The following is a 17,901-nucleotide window of genomic DNA, read 5'->3' on the forward strand; positions in this document are numbered from 1 at the left end:
TTCATACACCGTCCGGCAACAGACTTGACGGCTATCTACAACCCGGTTCCATTTGCAAAATGGGTCATGGACATCTTAGGTCCATATACACCTGCCACAGGCGGGCGGAGGTACATTCTAGTAGCTGTAGATTACTTCACCAAGTGGGTTGAGGCAGAGGTAGTCAAGGGCATTATGACAAAGGATGTCACCTCCTTCATTTGGAGAAACATCATCACCCGGTTTGGGGTTTCTATGTCTATGGTCTTTGACAACGGTCCTCAGTTTGAAATGCCAACCCACAAGAGTTGGTTGGGAGATCAGGGGATCTCGCATTGCTTTGCATCCGTTAGCCGCCCACAAGAAAACGGTCAAGTTGAAGCCTTCAACAAGCTCATCTCAGACGGCATAAAAAAGAAGATTGAAAGAGCTGGCGGTCTTTGGGCGGATGAGTTACCTCACGTCCTTTGGGCCATCAGAACAACTGAAAAAGGGGCAACCGTTGAAACCCCGTTTCTCATGACATACGACACTGAAGCCGTCCTGCCAATTGAACTTTATAAACCAACACTCCGAGTCATGCTCTATGATGAGGATGCTAATTGGGAGGCCATGCGTCTAGCATTGGATTCACTCCCGGAGCGCAGGGGCAACGCCACCTTGCGTCATGAGACATACCGTCTGAGAATGACGAGGGCCTATAACAAAAGAGTACACAAACGGCCCCTCAAAGTGGGGAACTTTGTGCTACGGAAAATGGAGGCAACCGGTAGGGCAAATTAGCAAGGGAAGCTAACCCCTAATTGGGAGGGCCCCTACCGGATTTTTGAAAAAGTTAGAGGCGGCACCTACCGCCTGGAAACACCAGACCGCAGGCAGCTAGCCAGAACCTGGAATGTAGACATCTTGAAAAAGTACTACTTCTAAGGATTTGTAAATATTTTGTAAATAGAGTATATTAATGAAAGAGTACTTTATTTCAATTTTTTTTGTATAAAGTCCCGTGTGCAATGCACCACCGGGAAACTTCTAAGTCCCATGTGTAATGCACAACCGAGCATCTTCAAAGTCCCACCTGTGCAATGCACATCCGCCTGCATCTTCAAATGAGTAGAAGGCTAAGTACTTAACTTAGTTATTCAAAAGGCCAAAGGCCAACTTGTTTTAAACCGCCTGCTCTAACCATGAGCAGGCATCCGGCGACACTCATTTGGGAGAATTTGTTGAAGAGAACATCTCCCTTCCTGGTGGTACATTGTTCTATAGGTCATAGACTCAAACGACTTTAACCGGTTAGGTTAGAGATAACCCATGGCCATTTGAATGACCTAATGAAATCAAGATACACCCGGTTATTGCCCCAAGGTAATACAGACAGTGAATTAAATCTTGATCTGCAGCCGGCTTTTGCCAAAAAGCATTACGGTCGGCTCCAGCTTCCATAAAAAAGGTCAAAACCTTGTTAAAATCAAGGGACACCCGGTTATTGCCCCAATGCAATATAGGCGGTGAATTAAATTTTGGTCTTCAGTCGACTTTTGCCAAAAATCAATGCAGCCGGCTACCATTTCCATTATCAAGGTCAAAACCTCGTCAATTAATCCGCAATTGTTCAAAATGCATACGTCCGGCCACAGGCCGCCTGCAAGCCAACCAACGGCATTGTCGGATACCCAAGGGGTAATCCTCAGCCGGTTAAGCGCGTATTCTAAGTTTGATTTAGCCAGCACTGCCGGCAGATTCGACTTGGGTTCAATTCTGTTTTAAAACGGTCAAGGACCGCCTATATATTCATCTAGATGCTTATGGACGGCTGCTTGCTTCAAGTTGGTAACTATTAAGCAAACAACCATCCAGGGGAAGACAGGGCAATGCATCCGGCATATATCAATTCAAATTACAAAAAAAATTTCATTCAAGGCAAAAATTGAAACAAATTGAAACACTGGCAAAGAAAACCGACATAGTCGGCATATATATAAATATATATATATATATATATATATATATATATGTATATATATATATTTCAAATTCAAAATGTTAACCGGACCCTTGTCCGGAGGAAGTGATACAAAAAGTACACGACACGCAGGCCGGATGAAAGCAGGGTTAGCAAAATAATAATAAAGCTAATGCTGCTACTGCTGTTGTTATTGTTGCTGCTCAGACGGCTGGTCCTGGCCGGCAAGAGGGGCTCCTTGGGTTTCCTGGGTTAGGGCTTCTCCAGCCTCACCCGGCGCATTCTCCTTTGCCTGCTCTTCCTCCATGCCGGCCCACTCCTCGAAGGGCGCCGGCTGCTGATTCCCGAGAACTTGAGCGTCAAATACCTCTGTTGCGTATTTGTACCTCAATTCGAAGAAAGCATAGTCGGTGTCCGAGTGGATCATGGACCATGCCATCTTCATGCGTGCTTCACAGTCACGCTCATTCTCGGTGACCAGTCGGTTCTATTCAGCCGACAGCTGGTCTAGATGCTCCTTCTTGGTCTTAACCAGCCCGTCCTTTAGCCCGATGACCTCAATATTCAGGTCGACAATCTCTTTGTCAGCCTCCCCCAAGGCCTTGACATCAGCCTTGAGTTGGTTAACTTGGAATTCGCAGTCGGTAGCCTTCTTGTTGGCTGTATCAGCAGCAGCCGTAAGCTCACGGATGAGTTCCTCTTGTTTCATCTCCCGGGATTTAGTTTGGATTTCAAGCATTAGGGAGTTATATTGACAAACATCAATTAATTCGGCTGCCCTTCTCTGGGCATCCCTTACCTCCTCTTGCTTCTTCCGCAAGGGGGTTTTCAAACCATCAACCCTCAACCGGCAATAGGAAAAATTGCCCAAAAGTACCCCAACCGGTATATTACCTCAGTCAGTAGTGAGTTGATGCGGTCAATGTTGACCAGGTGGACACCCGGTACCGCCTCCCTCTCGGATCGGGTGAGGGTCCTCAGCATTCTCTTGGCGTAATTTTGCATATCCGGTCAATGAGAAACAACATCTACATCAGGAGATATATTTGTTAAGTGTTGGGCATAAGCGGCTCCTATATTCAGCCGGCTTCCGGAAGAATCCTCTGACTGAGAAGCTAAGGACTTGACTCGAACTAGCCCAAGCGGCCAGGGGGTCAAAAGTGAAATCTGTACCTTGGTTTTCAGGCTGAGGGGTGAGCCCACCCCCAGACACATTTGAGCCGGATGCGACAGCAAGCACCCGGCCAGAGAGAGCCTCAGGCTCCTAAGATCCGGCCTCAGCCGGCCTCGAGCTCAAACCCAGGCTTTGCAGACTTTTGCTTGCGGTTGTGGGCCTATCAAGAGTCAGTGTTCTACCGCCTGAGGTTGGCGCGGGGCCACTTGGGACCCTCCTCCTCTGTGAAGCAGGTTGGGGGAGTTCCTCCCCCGGTCTCTTCACCATCTGCCTCAAAGAACGATGAACGTTCTGGCTCCTCGTCTGCAAAAGATAGCAAAGTAACAAGTTAGAATCAAGATTGTTTGCAAGACATACAAACGGTAAAAAGATCAGCTGGCGCTTACCCCATCGCCTCTGGCCGCAAGTTGGGCCTTTTTCTTCTCAAGTTGCTCCTTCCGTATCTTGGCGGCTGACTTAGCCGACGTTTTTTCCGGAGGAGTCATCTCAAGTCCTTTCTCTGCAAAATAGTAAAGAAAGAAAGAATGTAAGATCATTCAAACACCATACAAGAGGCATTATATGCCGGTTAAGCAGTAAACCTACGTTTGCTCCAAAAGGTGCTAAGACCGCAGGCGGAAAGAAACGCCTTGTCTTTGAACTAGTTCGGATGAGGGACCTAGAATTTGGGGACAATAATTTGTTTCCCATCATCCAGTGGCATCGTAGTCTTATTAAAAAGCCCCGGCTCCATAATTGAAACCCAAGACCCAGCCAGTATCTTAGGAAGGGCGCATTTCTTACCCAATAGAGTCGGGTTCTTATTGTACCGGCGCAGCCAATGATTTGCAGCCGTAGATGGGGAAGAGACAAAATAAAACTTGCTCTTCCAGCTAGTCCATTTGGAGGGCTTCTCCAAAGCCATCATGTACTCCGAATGCGTGGTCAATGTGTACCACGCATTCTAGCCGCCTAGGACGCGGCTCAGAAAGTGCATGTACGCAAACGCCTCCTAGCTGGGCGTCACGTCCTGCATCTTGCAGGCGGCTATGTACCCAAGGGTGTTCACCCAAGTGTTAGGTGTGAGCTACCAGACGCTAAGGTCGTAACCCCTTAGAATGGCTTTGATTGTTTTGTGGAGGGGAAACCGGAGGCCGGCTTTGAATGCCACCTCATAGCAGCCGAAATAATTATCGGGCGTGTTCCTGATCGTTATCCCGGACGAAGATTGACACCGACCTCCCATGCGGCCCTACAGGGCGGTTCTCTAAAAAAGCCGGGAGGGTTGCATTTAAGGTCACAACATCCCGGGCGCTCAGGTGCGCCTCTGTTGGATTATTTGCTGGTGGCCAGTTATATGCCTCCTCATCATCTTGAGGGGCATCCGGCGTCATTGTAGACTCACTTGAGTCGGATTGCTTGACGGTTTCCTCACCGCCTGAGCTCCCGGGCTCTTCTAGTATCTTATCTCCAGGCGTGTTAGGTACGCCTGGTTGGTCAAAAGGAGCATCCTCAACCAGAGTTCCGCCTGAATCATCTGATTGGTACTCGGGGTCAACAATCGTTTTCCTTGTCCGAGCCATTATGTCTTGCAAATGAACAAAGATGGTCGGATTCGTAGAAGAATAAGGGTGGTCCAAACACCCCCAGACGGCATCCCCAATCCTAGACTCAGCCGTATCCGGTGAACGGTTGACATCTGCCCTAAGCTGTGCCATGTGTGTGTTGGGAGAGTCCATTATTCTCTAACCCATACAACCGGGAAAAACTCAAAAAGTTGGGAAGGGCAGAGATGGTACCTTGAAGTTGTGAAGAAGTTCGTAGAAGACTGTTATCTCAAAATGTGGCTTGCAGATGCCACAGGCAGAAGACTCCGGTTGTGTATGTTTTGAAAGCTGAAATACAAAACAAAACAGTTAGACGTTTGCAAAGAAAATCACTCAAAGATACCACAAACGGAAGGGTCGGTTGTTTAGAAAGTTATAAAGAAAGCAGATGGTCATGCATTTTGAATGAAAATTGCTCAAAGATACCCCAGGCGGTATCTATAGAAAGCAGTTTATGAAGATGGCTCAAAGATACCCCAGGCGGTATCCATAGAGTGACTTTTTTGAAAATTGCTCAAAGATGCCCCAAACGGTATATTTTCGGTTGTGGGTCTGTTGAATGAAATTTTGAAGACAATTGTTTGAAGATACCCCAGACGGAATATTTCCGGCTGTTGGTCTGTTGAATGCAATCTTTGAAGACAATTGTCTGAAGATACCCCAGACGGAATATTTCCGGCTGTGGGTCTGTTGAATGCAGTCTTTGAAGACAATTGTCTGAAGATAACCCAGACGGAATATTTCCGGCTGTGGGTCTGTTGAAAGCAGTTTTTGAAGAGAATTGTTTGAAGATACACCAGACGGAATATTTCCGGCTGTGGGTCTATTGAATGCAGTTTTTGAAGACAATTGTTTGAAGATGCCCCAGACGGAATATTTCCGGTTGTGGGTCCGTTGAATGCAGTTTTTGAAGACAATTGTTTAAAGACGCCCCAGACGGTACATTACCGGCTGTGGGTCTATTGAATGCAAATAATGGAAGAAATTGCTTATAAGTGACTCAGACAGTGTAATACCGGTTGTGGTTCTATCGAAATAAAGAAAAGGAAATTGACTAAGTCAGACGGTACCATGGAGAGGATTAAAGAAGTACTCAACCGGTATCCAGATGAGTCTAAATCAAAGTAGTTGGTTGAACGCAAGAGCAATCGGTGTTAGAGCTTTTTTTTTCTCTCAAAGGAAAGTTTTGTAAAATTCGTAAAGTATGGAATGAGAGGAGGAAGCCTCCCACTTATAGGAGGGGGGAAGAAGGCAAACCGTCACCTTGCACTCCAATTCAAATTTGAAATTCGAATTCAACAAACAAAAAAAAATGGAGGGAAGGAGACGAACTTTCACCCTCCCGAAATCTGACACGTATCACAGGCGCCACGTGGCAAGCCATGTCACACCTGTGAGGGGCGAATGTTTGGGGTAAGATTCCCCCCCCCCCTATGCCACGTGGCCCAATACCACGCTAACACGTGGCAGCCCTTCAAAGGCCCAATGGGATCCAATCGGATGCTGACACGTGGCATTGTAACCTTAATGGGGGAGCAGATCTTCATCTGCTATAAATAGAGGAAAGTCTTCACTTATTATACATTTAGAAATATACAAACACAAAAACCGAGCAATATTAATTGCGGAATCTCTCTGAATTAGAGAGAAAAGCCCATTTACTTTTCGAACTTTTCTACATCTGGAGACACACTAACTTGATCATCGGAGGCGGAATTCCACCCAACCGGAGTTTCGTGGTTTTGCAGGTACAGACGGTCGACGCGCATTCTCAGAATTGTAACTCTCCCGAGGGACGCCAAAAACCCCTGAAACATGTGCCAAGTCCTAGGTTACAGAACCCTAGGACTAATTGGGCTGCTTAGGAGTTTGGGCCTTGAAGGCAGGCATTCCTAGTTTGACATCTGTCTGCCACGTGTCGCGCCCTAATTGGTCCACGTTGGACTCTTCACTGAGTGACACGTGGAAGACTCTGGTTGGTCCACATGGAGGGTCTTGATTGGTCCACGTGGCGGGGTAAAAATCCCCTAATCATTTACCCCTCATGGGGGTGACGTGGCTTGCCACGTGGCACCTGTGAAAGGTGTAACTTGAAGATTGGAGGACGGGGTTTTTTTTTTTATTTTTTATTTTTTTTACCCGTTTTCCCTCTCTTTTTTGAATTTCAAGGGTGACCCTCGAAATTCCTACACTTCTATATAAGGGCGACGCCCTAATCATTTATCACACCTTCTCAAAGTTTTCAGTCATAAAATCTCTAGACTTTAAGAAAAGAACTTGTCATTTTCTGAGAGGAACGACTGCCACCTGCTACTTGACCGCCTACTCTTACAGTCTTTCAAGCGCCGTCACTTTAATGTAAAGGTAACCGCCTGTTCTCCCTCGTACTTTTTCTTTGTTTCTTTTCCTTTTTGAAAATGATATCCCAAAAGCACACGACACGACCTAGATTAGTGATCAGCCGGTCACCAGGGACGGCTGAATCTAGAACTAGGAGCGCCGACTTCCCCTTGATGGACCACACTTTGCGAACTTCCTCAAGTCCGACTGTCTATGTGTCTGTGCAGGACACCATGGCCAGAATCAAAGAAACAACCAGGCTAGTGAACTCGGACGGCTCCTCCTTTAGGGCGCTTGTTAGTGAACTATCTGATGTGCCGACTGGCACCCCAGGCACCCCTAATGATTCAATATTAGAAGAATCAGGGTAGGAAGTGCAAAGTGAAGTCTCGGGCTCTGTTGAAAAGATCCCTAGGGCGGACTATAGGTTCGACTGTTCTGAAAGTGAACCCGAGACTGGTACCTCTGGCAGACCGTCTAATGCCTCGGAGGAATTGCACTCTCGGCTGGAATCAGAGAGAGAATCCCTTTTTGTGGAAAAGGGAAAAGGTTGGGCTGAGCCGGATGTTGGCAACCGAGAGATGTATGTCGCCTATTACTGTCACGTTCCCGCAGGCAGGCTGAAAACTATAGCTGAAAAAGTGGGAAGTTTCAGGGCTGACCATGTCATGGGACATGGTTACATCTTATACGTACCGAATGCTGAGGCGTAGTCTGGCCAGAGGGGTCCAGCTATGAGGCGACGAATGCTTTGGTTGCTATGAGGTGGCCATTTAGGCTGGCCTTAGATTTTCCCTCCATCCGGCCGTGGAACGAATCTTAGACGGATACCAACTAGGTGTCTCACAACTCGACCTAATTCTTGGTTTAACATCCTGGGCTATGTAGCCGGCTGTGAAATGTAGGGTGCGGATCCCAGCTTTAAAGCATTCGCACAAATGCGTGCATTACCTTAGTCGTACCCTAAAAACAAGCGGGTCCGACTTGTAATCTTTGTCTAGCCACAAGGGCTACATGATGACTATTGGGAAGGTGAACAAATGAAAGGATTGGAGAAATAAGTTCTACATTATTTCCTTCTCTGATAAAGTGAAGAACAAGAAGTATAACAGGTGGAACCGGAACCCACCTCTTCTAACAAGCGGATTAGAACTGTTGCCTGTTCTCAGGAAAGTCAGGGAGGAGATCTTGGATAAGGGTCTCTTCAAAGTGGTCACCCAAGCAAACGCAATGACTGCAGCGAGAGAGTTTGTTCCCCAAGGATACATTCCCAAATATGACTGGCTATTCGATGGGAACTATCTGGTCGCCTGTGGCCTTAATGTAAAGAGGCCGAGAGGTGTAGAGAGGTCGAGAGGTAGATGACTGAATGTTAAATGTTTAGTAAGACTTGTTTGTTTTTTCATACTTCTTACTTAACCATTTAAATTTTATTGTGCAGACAAAGCAATGGAGAAGCTCTCTGTATCAAGGAAACTTGTCGCCTACTACCGCTCCTTCTTAGGCAAGCGGTCAGCTGAACAGTTGCCTGCGTCGCAGACGCCCTTGGTGAACTTCTTTTCAATTTGTCTAAGTCTTAATTTATTTTTTGCCGCTTGCTTCTTACTCTTTGTGGTTTTTGTTGCAGGGCGACTCAGCCAAACCCTCTCCTTCCTCACAGCCGGATCCGAAGATTCGGAAACAAATGGCTAGTGACGTGACAACTCCTAGTAAACCCAGGAAGCATGTGGCCAGTAGGCCTCGGAAGAGCCATCCTCCCAAGTCTCCAGTCGTCCCTGAGGTCATCCGGCCTCAGAAGGAGAAGGAGGTGGCAGCTAAAGGTATAAAAAACTTTAATCCTTTGCCTTACCCTTGTAGGGTCAAATTCCAACAGCAGTCGACAGTACCTCTGAAAGCAGTCGGTCTATTAGTCGAATTTACACCAAGTATTTACAGGGTGTTGATTGTGCAGATGCCTCTCAGAGGCTGGATCTTCAACAACTGGTAAAGACCATGCTGAGAGCCGTCTCCTTTGAGGACAGGGAGTCGGCACCCTCAACCTAGACACCATCCTCGCCTTTCTAGCTGAGGTATATCCTTGTAATTTTTTACTTCTCTTTTCCTTACACAACTCTTAGAGCCGCCTGTTACTAATGTTCTCTTTTGCCGAATGCAGTCTATGCTGTGAGTACACGGTCTTCACATGCCTATCAATGAGAAGACCAAAGAGGTAAAAGCTGCGAATGCTCGGGCCGCCTCTTCTCTAGATACGACCATGTTTTAGATTGCTTAAAATAAAATATTGACGACTGACATACTATATTCACAGGCGACCGCCAACCTGCAGGTCAACACTGACTTGGACGCTACAAAGAGGCAGGTCTCTGAGCTGGAGAAGCAGGTCAAGGACCTCAAGGCTAAGCTCGAGCCCCTCAAAAAGGCGGACCAGGAGGCAGCCGGCCTCCGCACTCGAGTTGACAAGCTGAAGGCAAGGCTGGCCAACCAGGAAGTCCTACTCGCCAAGAAGTATACTTCTAGGGCTGAGGAGGAGAAGGGGCTCTTGGTCAAACAAATAATGGACGACTGGGATGCCATCATGAAGATGGCCTAGGAGGCTCTCTTCTCGGATTCTGGCTACGAGAGCTGGAAGAATCAGTTTGCCGCCTCCTCTCAAGAGTACAATGATAAAATCATGAGCCAAGCTGAAGAGGAAGAGGAGGAGGACGAGGACGAGTCATCTGATTCGGCCGAGGGGTCCGACCAGGAGGAGGAGGAGGATGTTGAAAAGGAAAAGCAGCCGACTAGGGAAGAAAAGGATGCGGCTGCTGATACTGAGAAGCCCCCTCCCGGCGCTTAAGCTTTTGTTATTTTTATATTACATTTCTTCGTCCTACGTGTCGTATGCTCTCTTTGTATCTTTACCGACCGAGGGGTAGGGTTTATTGACAATCTTTGCCAGTTATACTGGTAACTCTTTGTCGGTCATGAGGCCAACTGTGTTTATGAATCATCTGGCCATTTAGCTAGTTTCTCCAATTTACACTTGTTTCGGGGTTTTTTGATGTCCTACGGGAGAGTTACAATTCCGAGACTAGAACCGAACGCCTGTACCTGCAAAACAAACGGAGGCTCCGAGTGGTTGGAGCTCCGCCTCCGACGGTCAAGTTAGTACTTGTTTAAGGAGTAATTAATGCGGAAAGAAGGTAAAGTGTTTTCTCTAGGTGAGAGTAATAATTGAGCGTAATCCCCTTTAATGAGGATTAATGAGGGTATTTATAACCTTGGGAAGCGTGCCAATCCTAGGTTTAGGTTAACCTAGGGCTGATTGGGCTTCCCTTGGAAGTTGGGCCTAGGTGGCCGGTTTTTCCATTTGGCATGGAGGATGCCACGTGTCGTGACATAATAGGTCCATGGTGGACAAATAGGTGTGTGCCACGTGGCAGGCTCTGACAGGTCCAATTAGAGGACACTTGGCAGGACCTGATTGGCCCACGTGGCGCATTCTGATTGGTGGGAGCAAAATCCTTTAATCAACACTTGTTTCAAATTTTTGCATTTCATAAATTTTGCAAAGTATAACTTGGCTATTGTATGAATGCTTTTGTCAATATACCGACTTGTTTTTATATACCGACTGTTTTTGCCCCTAGGCAGCTGTGCGCCTGGTTTTCAAAGGTAAATTAATTGACTTGGAAAGTTTTAATACTTTAAAGAGTATGGCTGATTTCTAAGTCAATCAATAACTATGGTGATTACCCCAAACCAGGTGGGCAGTCGGCCATTGGACATGCGGGTAAATGTCAGTATTATCCGGCCTTTGGCCTCATTATGGTTCGTAATACGAACCGCGCTTAGCTGCTAAGTTTTTATACTTAGCTTATTTTGTTGATTGTGAATAAATCATCTGTATGATGCCTAGACGATAGAAGGCGTCAAACGGGATATCTATCTAAGATAGCGGATGCCTGTTATTTTACAGGCAGTAGCCTTAACTATCCTAGTTTTACCTACCTAAGTAGGAATAGGGGTCGAATACTAACTGGTGTCAATAAGACAGACGGCTTTGTTCATACCATTTAGGTTCCATTTAAGGTTACTATGTCGAACAACTGTGAGTTAGCCTTTTGGGTAGATCAGTCTCTATCGTTTGATTTCTGGCGTATAGAGGAAGCAGACAGCGAATGGCCACTTGTGATTGCTTCGCATGCTTGATTGCTAAGTTTTGGACTTAGCTTATTTTCAATAGCTGCTAAGTATGATCTTAGCTTATATCCTCAAATTTATCCGTTTGTGTTTCCCCTAAGCAACAGCAAGCGGTATCCAACCCAGATATTACATATTACCGCCTGTATTAGAATAGTTGGTAGTCTTTGTTATCCTAGTCTCATTTGATCGGTTCAAACGACTACGAGCTTGCCTTTTTTGACATTCGGTAGGGCCGTTTGTTTTTAGTTTATAGAGCAATGTGCCACCCAAATGGGAGATGCTCTCTGCAACGAATTCACCCGAATGGATGTCGCCGGACGCCTGCTCATGTTGGGACAGACGTATTGTTTTATTTTTATGTAATCCGGCCATAGGCCTCATTTTGATCATTCGATCATGGGCCTGACTTAGATAATCCGACCATAGGCCTCATTAGGTTGTCTTAAAAGGAACAACGCATAGCTGTTAAGTTTGTTAGACTTAGCTTATATCTACTCATGTTGGAGTTGAAAGGAAATGGTAATAAGGTCTTCTGCACGTTACTCAGGCAACCCTCCCATTAAGAGGATGCAAACAAGTAAACATAAAGTATTGAAAACAAAACAACAACTTTTATTGATATGCTTTCATTTACAAAAATTTTACAAGTCTCAGAAGTAGTACTTTTTTAAGTTGTCAACATTCCAAGTTTTGGCTAGCTGCCTGTCGTCTGGTGTTTCCAGGCTGTAGGTGTCGCCTCGTACTTCTTCATAGATCCAGTAGGGGCCTTCCCAAATTGGCCCTACCGGTCGCCTCCATTTTTTGTAACACAAAGTCCCCTACTTTCAAGGGTCGCTTGTGTACTCTTTATGTGTAGGCTCTCGTCATTCTCAGACAGTTGATCTCATGGCGCAAGGCAGCATTGCCCCTGTGTTCTAGGAGTGAGTCCAATGCCAGCCGCATGGCCTACCTGTTAGCCTCCTCGTCATATAACATGACTCGAAGATTCGGCTCGTAGCGCTCAATAGGTAGAACGGCTTCTGCACCATAAACCATGTGAAATGGGGTTTCACTAGTCGCCCCTTTTTCTATAGTCTTGATGGCCCATAGAACATGCGGCAATTCGTCAGCCCATAGGCCGCCAGCTCTTTCTATTTTCTTTTTGATTCCATCTGAGATTAACTTGTTAAAGGCTTCAACCTGGCTGTTTTCTTGAGGACGGCCGACTGATGCAAAACAATGAGAGATCCCTTGGTCTCCCAATCAATTTTTAAGATCAGGCGTCTCAAACTGAGGACCATTATCAAAGACCATTGACATAGGTACCCCATATCGAGTGATGACATTTCTCCAGATGAAGGAGATAACATCTTTGGTCTTAATGCCTTTGATCGCCTCTACTTCAACCCATTTGGTGAAGTTGTTGACAACAACCAAGATATACCTCCGTTCGCATGTAGTAGGCGTATATGGTCCCAGAATGTCCATGCCTCATTTGGCGAATGGTACTGAATTATGGATGGCCGTCAAATCAGTGGCCGGACGGTGTATGAGCTTGCCAAACCTTTGACACTTGTCACATTTTTTCACCATTTCCATGGCGTCTGCTTCAAGAGTGGGCCAAAAGTAGCCCTGCCGCCTGGCTCTCTTTGCTAGGGTCCTGCCGCCTATTTGGGAGGCGCAGAAGCCCGAATGAAAGTCTTATAAAACCTCTTGTCCCCTCTCTAGGGTGACACATTTCAACAAAGGTTGGAGATAGCCCTTCTTAAAGAGCTCTCCATTTTCAATTTCAAAACTGGCCGCACGTTTTTTCATTTCAACTATCTCTGAGTAAGTATCCGGCAGGGTGCCGTATGTTAAGTAAGCCCGAATCCCATCCATCCAGGTTGAGCTTCAGTCCAATACTCCAATGGGATCTTCTTCAATACTTCTTTTTTCCATAACTTCCCAAAAGACTGACCTAGGTGTGTCACAAGAGGCGGATGATGCAAGTTTAGAGAGAGCATCCGCCTAATTGTTTTCTGACCTGGGAACTTGACTTAGTTAAAATTCATCAAGTGTCCCGGCCTTTTCCTTGACCGCCTGCAAGTATTTAATCATAGTCAGATGGGTGGCTTCATAGTCACCATGGTACTGGCTAACAATCAATTGTGAATTAGAGCAGGCGTCCACTTTCCTTGCCCCAACCGCCTTACACATGCGGATGCCGGCTAGTAAGGCTTCCTATTCTGCTTCATTATTTGAGGCTTGAAACTTGAATCGAAGTGCATATTCATATTTGTCTCCTTCTGGAGATTGACATATGACGCCTGCACCACAACCATTCAGGGTGGAGCTCCCGTCCACATATACCTTCCAAACCTGATCAAGGTTTTCAGGATCATTCGGCCTTGTCATTTCGACAATAAAGTCAGCAAACGCCTGTCCCTTCACTGCCTTCCTTGGTTCAAAGGAAATTTCAAGGCTTTGAATTTCAATCGCCCATTTGATCATTTGGCCGGATGATTCCATGGTTGTCATTGGCCACTTGATAGGTTGGTCTATATAGACCACAATTGGATGTGCCAAGAAGTAAGGTTTTAACTTCTTGACTGCCATGAAGAAGGCAAGGCCAAATTATTCAACCATTGGATATCTCAGTTCTGCATTCCGTGGGACATGACTGATGAAGTAGACTGGGAGCTGGGTGCCGCCTCTTTTAGCAAGGAGAACGGCACTGAGCGCATGGTCTGAGATAGCTACATACATGTATAGCACTTCCTTTAGCAAAGGGCTAACCAGCCCTGACAAAGAGTGCAAATGTTGTTTCAACTTTTGAAAGGTCGCCTCATCATCTTCCCCCCATTCAAAAACTTCTTCTTTTTAATTGCTTGGAAGAAATAGAGGCACTTGTCGCCTGACCGGCTGAGTATTCTCCCCAATGCCGCCAGACATCCTGTTAATTTTTGAACTTCTTTTACAGTGCGGGGCGACTCGGCTGAGGAACCTCCCCAATGCCGCCAGACATCCTATTAATTTTTGAACTTCTTTTACAATGCGGGGCGACTGCATGTCTATGACCGCCTGTATCTTTTTTGGGTTGGCCTCTATCTCCCTTTGATCAATTAGAAATCCGAGGAACTTCCCAGACTCAACACCAAAGACACACTTCTTGTGATTGAGCATGACCCGGTGTCGCCTGAGGTCAGCAAGGTGATCCGCCTGTAGTTTGGATTTAACTATCATGTCATCAATGTATGCCTCTACATTCCTCCCAATTTGATTATTGAAGACTTTATTAATCATTTGTTGGAAAGTAGCAGGCGCATTCTTCGAACTAAATGGCATCACAGTATAGCAAAATAACCCCTGATCAGTGACGAATGCCGTCTTATCTTGATCTTTCTTCCAAAGGGTATCTAATGGAAACCTAAATAGGCGTCCAAGAAGCTCATCAAGGCATGGCCGCCTGTAGAATTGACTAAACTGTCAATCTTTGGTAGAGGATAACAGTCCTTGGGACATGCCTTGTTTAAATCTATGTAATTAATACACATGCGCCAGGTACCATTCGGCTTCTTGACAAACACAACATTAGCAATCCAATCTAGGAAGTAACATTGCTGAATGAACCCGGCATCAAGCAGCTTTTTTACTTCGGAGGCTGCCGCCTGACTTCTGCCTTCACCATGGTTCCTCTTCTTTTGCCTAACCGGCCTCTTTTTGGGATCCACAACAAATTTATTAACAACTAGATCCAGACTTATGCCTGGCATCTCTTCCACTTCAAAGGCAAAAATGTCTTTGAATTCTATTAACAAATTGTGCAAGTCTGCACCCAAGCTTGCAAAAGCAACTGTCTCGACCTTAACAATTCGTTCTGGCCGAGAGTCGTCTAGTACGATATCAATATGTTCACCAGCCGGTTGGAGACGGAGCTCATCTGACCGTTCCCTGGTCAGTGATTGCTATTGCTTTTCTTTTTTGGCAGCCACCAACTGGTCTGCCTTCTTCTTCTAACTGCCTGCTTTAGGGGCAGGCAGCTTCTTTAACCTCTTCAAGGTCTATTGGTTCGTCACCCTGGCTGGATGCAGCTAGTGTGGGTTTGATGTCCGTGAGATAACACTCTCTAGCTTTCTTCTGGTCCCCATTTAGGGAGCCGACTGAACTGTCATCCTTCTCAAACTTAGGAAGCATAAGGGAAGGGATTATAACAACCTTGGATTCATTTAGGACGACCCAATATCAAGTTATAGGCCGTCAGCTCTTCCATGCCCAAGAAACGAACCACCATGTGGCGTCCTTCTCCCTTTTCTCCTAGTCGAATGTGTAAATCTTTTCGGCCTGCCAGATGCACAACTCCACCCCTAAAACCAACTAAGGGAAGAGATACCTTGTGCATGCTCTCAGGCTTGTACTTGAGCTTTGCCAAGCACTTGTGGCTGATGAGATCAGAGGAACTACCAGTGTCTATGAGGATTTGGCCCACCTTTTGGTTGGCCACTTTGCATTCGATGACAATGGGGTCATCATGCGGCCTCCTGACCTTTCCCCTATCTTTCTCAGTGATGATAACTTCAGGAAAAATGTCCTTGGACGCCTGCCCCTCATCAACTGCGCTGACATCCAGCCGCCTAATGTAGTCTTTGGTACCCCGGATGGTTGGAACGCCTCCAGCAAAGCCGCCTGCTATTGTATAGATTGTTTCTTCATCCGTGTCCGAACTATTAGCAGATTGAGGCTTCTTTTTGGAAGACTGCTCATGGTTAGTTTGAAGAGTAACCTTGGACCTCAGAATATAAGACTTAAGCACTCCTTTGTTAGCTAGACGGTCCAACAGCCGCTTAAGACTATAGCAGTCGCTGGTGTCATGACCAATGTCCTCATGGAAATGACAATACTTTTTTTTGTTCCAATTTTTAGCGGAACCTTTCATTGCAGCCGGCTTCTCAATGGTCACCCGGTCTTTGATCTCCATGAGAATGGAGTAACAATCTTTGTTAAACTCATACTTGGGGATGTATGGTTTAGATTCTTTCTTTTTCTTTTGGGACGGCTGCTCAGAGCTGTTGGCCGCCTAGACTTCCTTTCTCTGTTTATTCTCTTCTTTCTTGGCCGGCTGAGATGGCCGACTCTCTTTTTTGTCTGACCGCTTTGGGTCCGACTGCTTACTAATGTTGCAGAGTTCGGTCGCCTGTATATAGGCGTCCGCCTCTATCAGTGCCTCTTGGAGGGTAGCAACCCTCTTTCTGACGAGGTCGAACTTAAAGGCCGACCCATCTTTCAGACCTTTAAAAAATTCTATATAGGCCACATCATCAGACAACCCTTGAATCTGAATTCTCATCAGATTGAACCGCCTGATATATGATCGAAGCCCTTCTTTATCTCCCTGCTAAATGGCTCCCAAGTTAAGACTTGTTTTCTAAGCAGGGATGTTCATAGAGAAGTTGGATGCAAACAAGTATGCAAGCGTCTTGAAGCTGTTGATGCATCAAGCTGGCAAGTTGTCGAACCATCGTTGGACGACGCCCTTCAATGTGGCCGGAAAACATCGACACCAGGCGGCGTCATCCAACCCTTTTAGATACATGAGGTTGGTGTAGGCCATGAGGTGATCTTCTGGGTTGCTGGTACCATCTAGGGATGTCACAGTGGGGCGGGTCAAATAGGAGACCCACCCCATCCTCGCCCTAACGGGGCGGGGATGGATCTTGGTTTGGCGGGTGATGGGGTGGGGATGGGGATAAAAACCATACCCACCATGGGTGATGGGGAGGGGGTGGATTCTAGGTTGTACCAGCCCCATCCCCGCCCCGCCCCGCCCCGCCCCACTTTGTACCCGCCTCATCCCCACCTACCCCACTTCGTACCCGCCCCATCCCCACATCCATATATTTTTAAAAACAAAATTATATACTTTTATACTGTTTTATAAAAAAAATTATTTAAAATGAAATAGTAAATATAATACTTTGTAATACACTTATATTATAAACAAAAAAATGTGTAATATTAACAATAATTTTTTTTCTTTTTGCAATCTTTATTAATTATGAAGGATTGTGTATTTAGGAGGTGGGGATTAGGCGGGTCTTAGGTGGGGGTGGATATCCAAGTGGGGGTTGGGGCGGGGATGGTTTTGGAATTGTACCCGCCGGGGCGGGGATGGGGATGAAAATTTTAGATGGGGATGGGGATGAGAAGGCCAACATCCGCCCCGCCCCGCCCCATGGACATACCTAGTACCATCATAAGTACCTTCTAGAACATTTTTAACCTTGGCCGGCTGTGCTGCCTTGGTTATTTCCTTGGAGAACGCTGAAGGTTGTTCCCTAAGTTTTAGCAAAAGGAGCTGCCAGTCCAAAGGTTGGACATGTTATGCCGCCTGCCCCCCAAAGAGGGTCGGCTGCATGTATGGTTGTCCATACGGCATGTATGGCTGGTGAGGCACATACGGAGCCGAATGGATCATCTAAGGGCCAGAGTGGACGGATAGGCCGCCTGACTGACCCTCTCGGTTGGATTGCGAATACCTCATTAAGGTATTTTGAAAGTTGTCTGGGTAAGTCGATGTTGAAGCCGACTCAGAAAATTGTTGATTCTTCGTATGCTCGATTAGCAACCGGGCATTAGAATACATCTTTTTTGAACCATCCGGCTGAGTATGCCGGATGGGTTTCCTCTTCTCCATTTCAGGGAAGTGGATTTTAGAA

Source organism: Chenopodium quinoa, unplaced genomic scaffold, assembly GCF_001683475.1.
Source record: "Chenopodium quinoa cultivar QQ74 unplaced genomic scaffold, ASM168347v1, whole genome shotgun sequence".
Classification (NCBI taxonomy): Eukaryota; Viridiplantae; Streptophyta; class Magnoliopsida; order Caryophyllales; family Amaranthaceae; genus Chenopodium; species Chenopodium quinoa.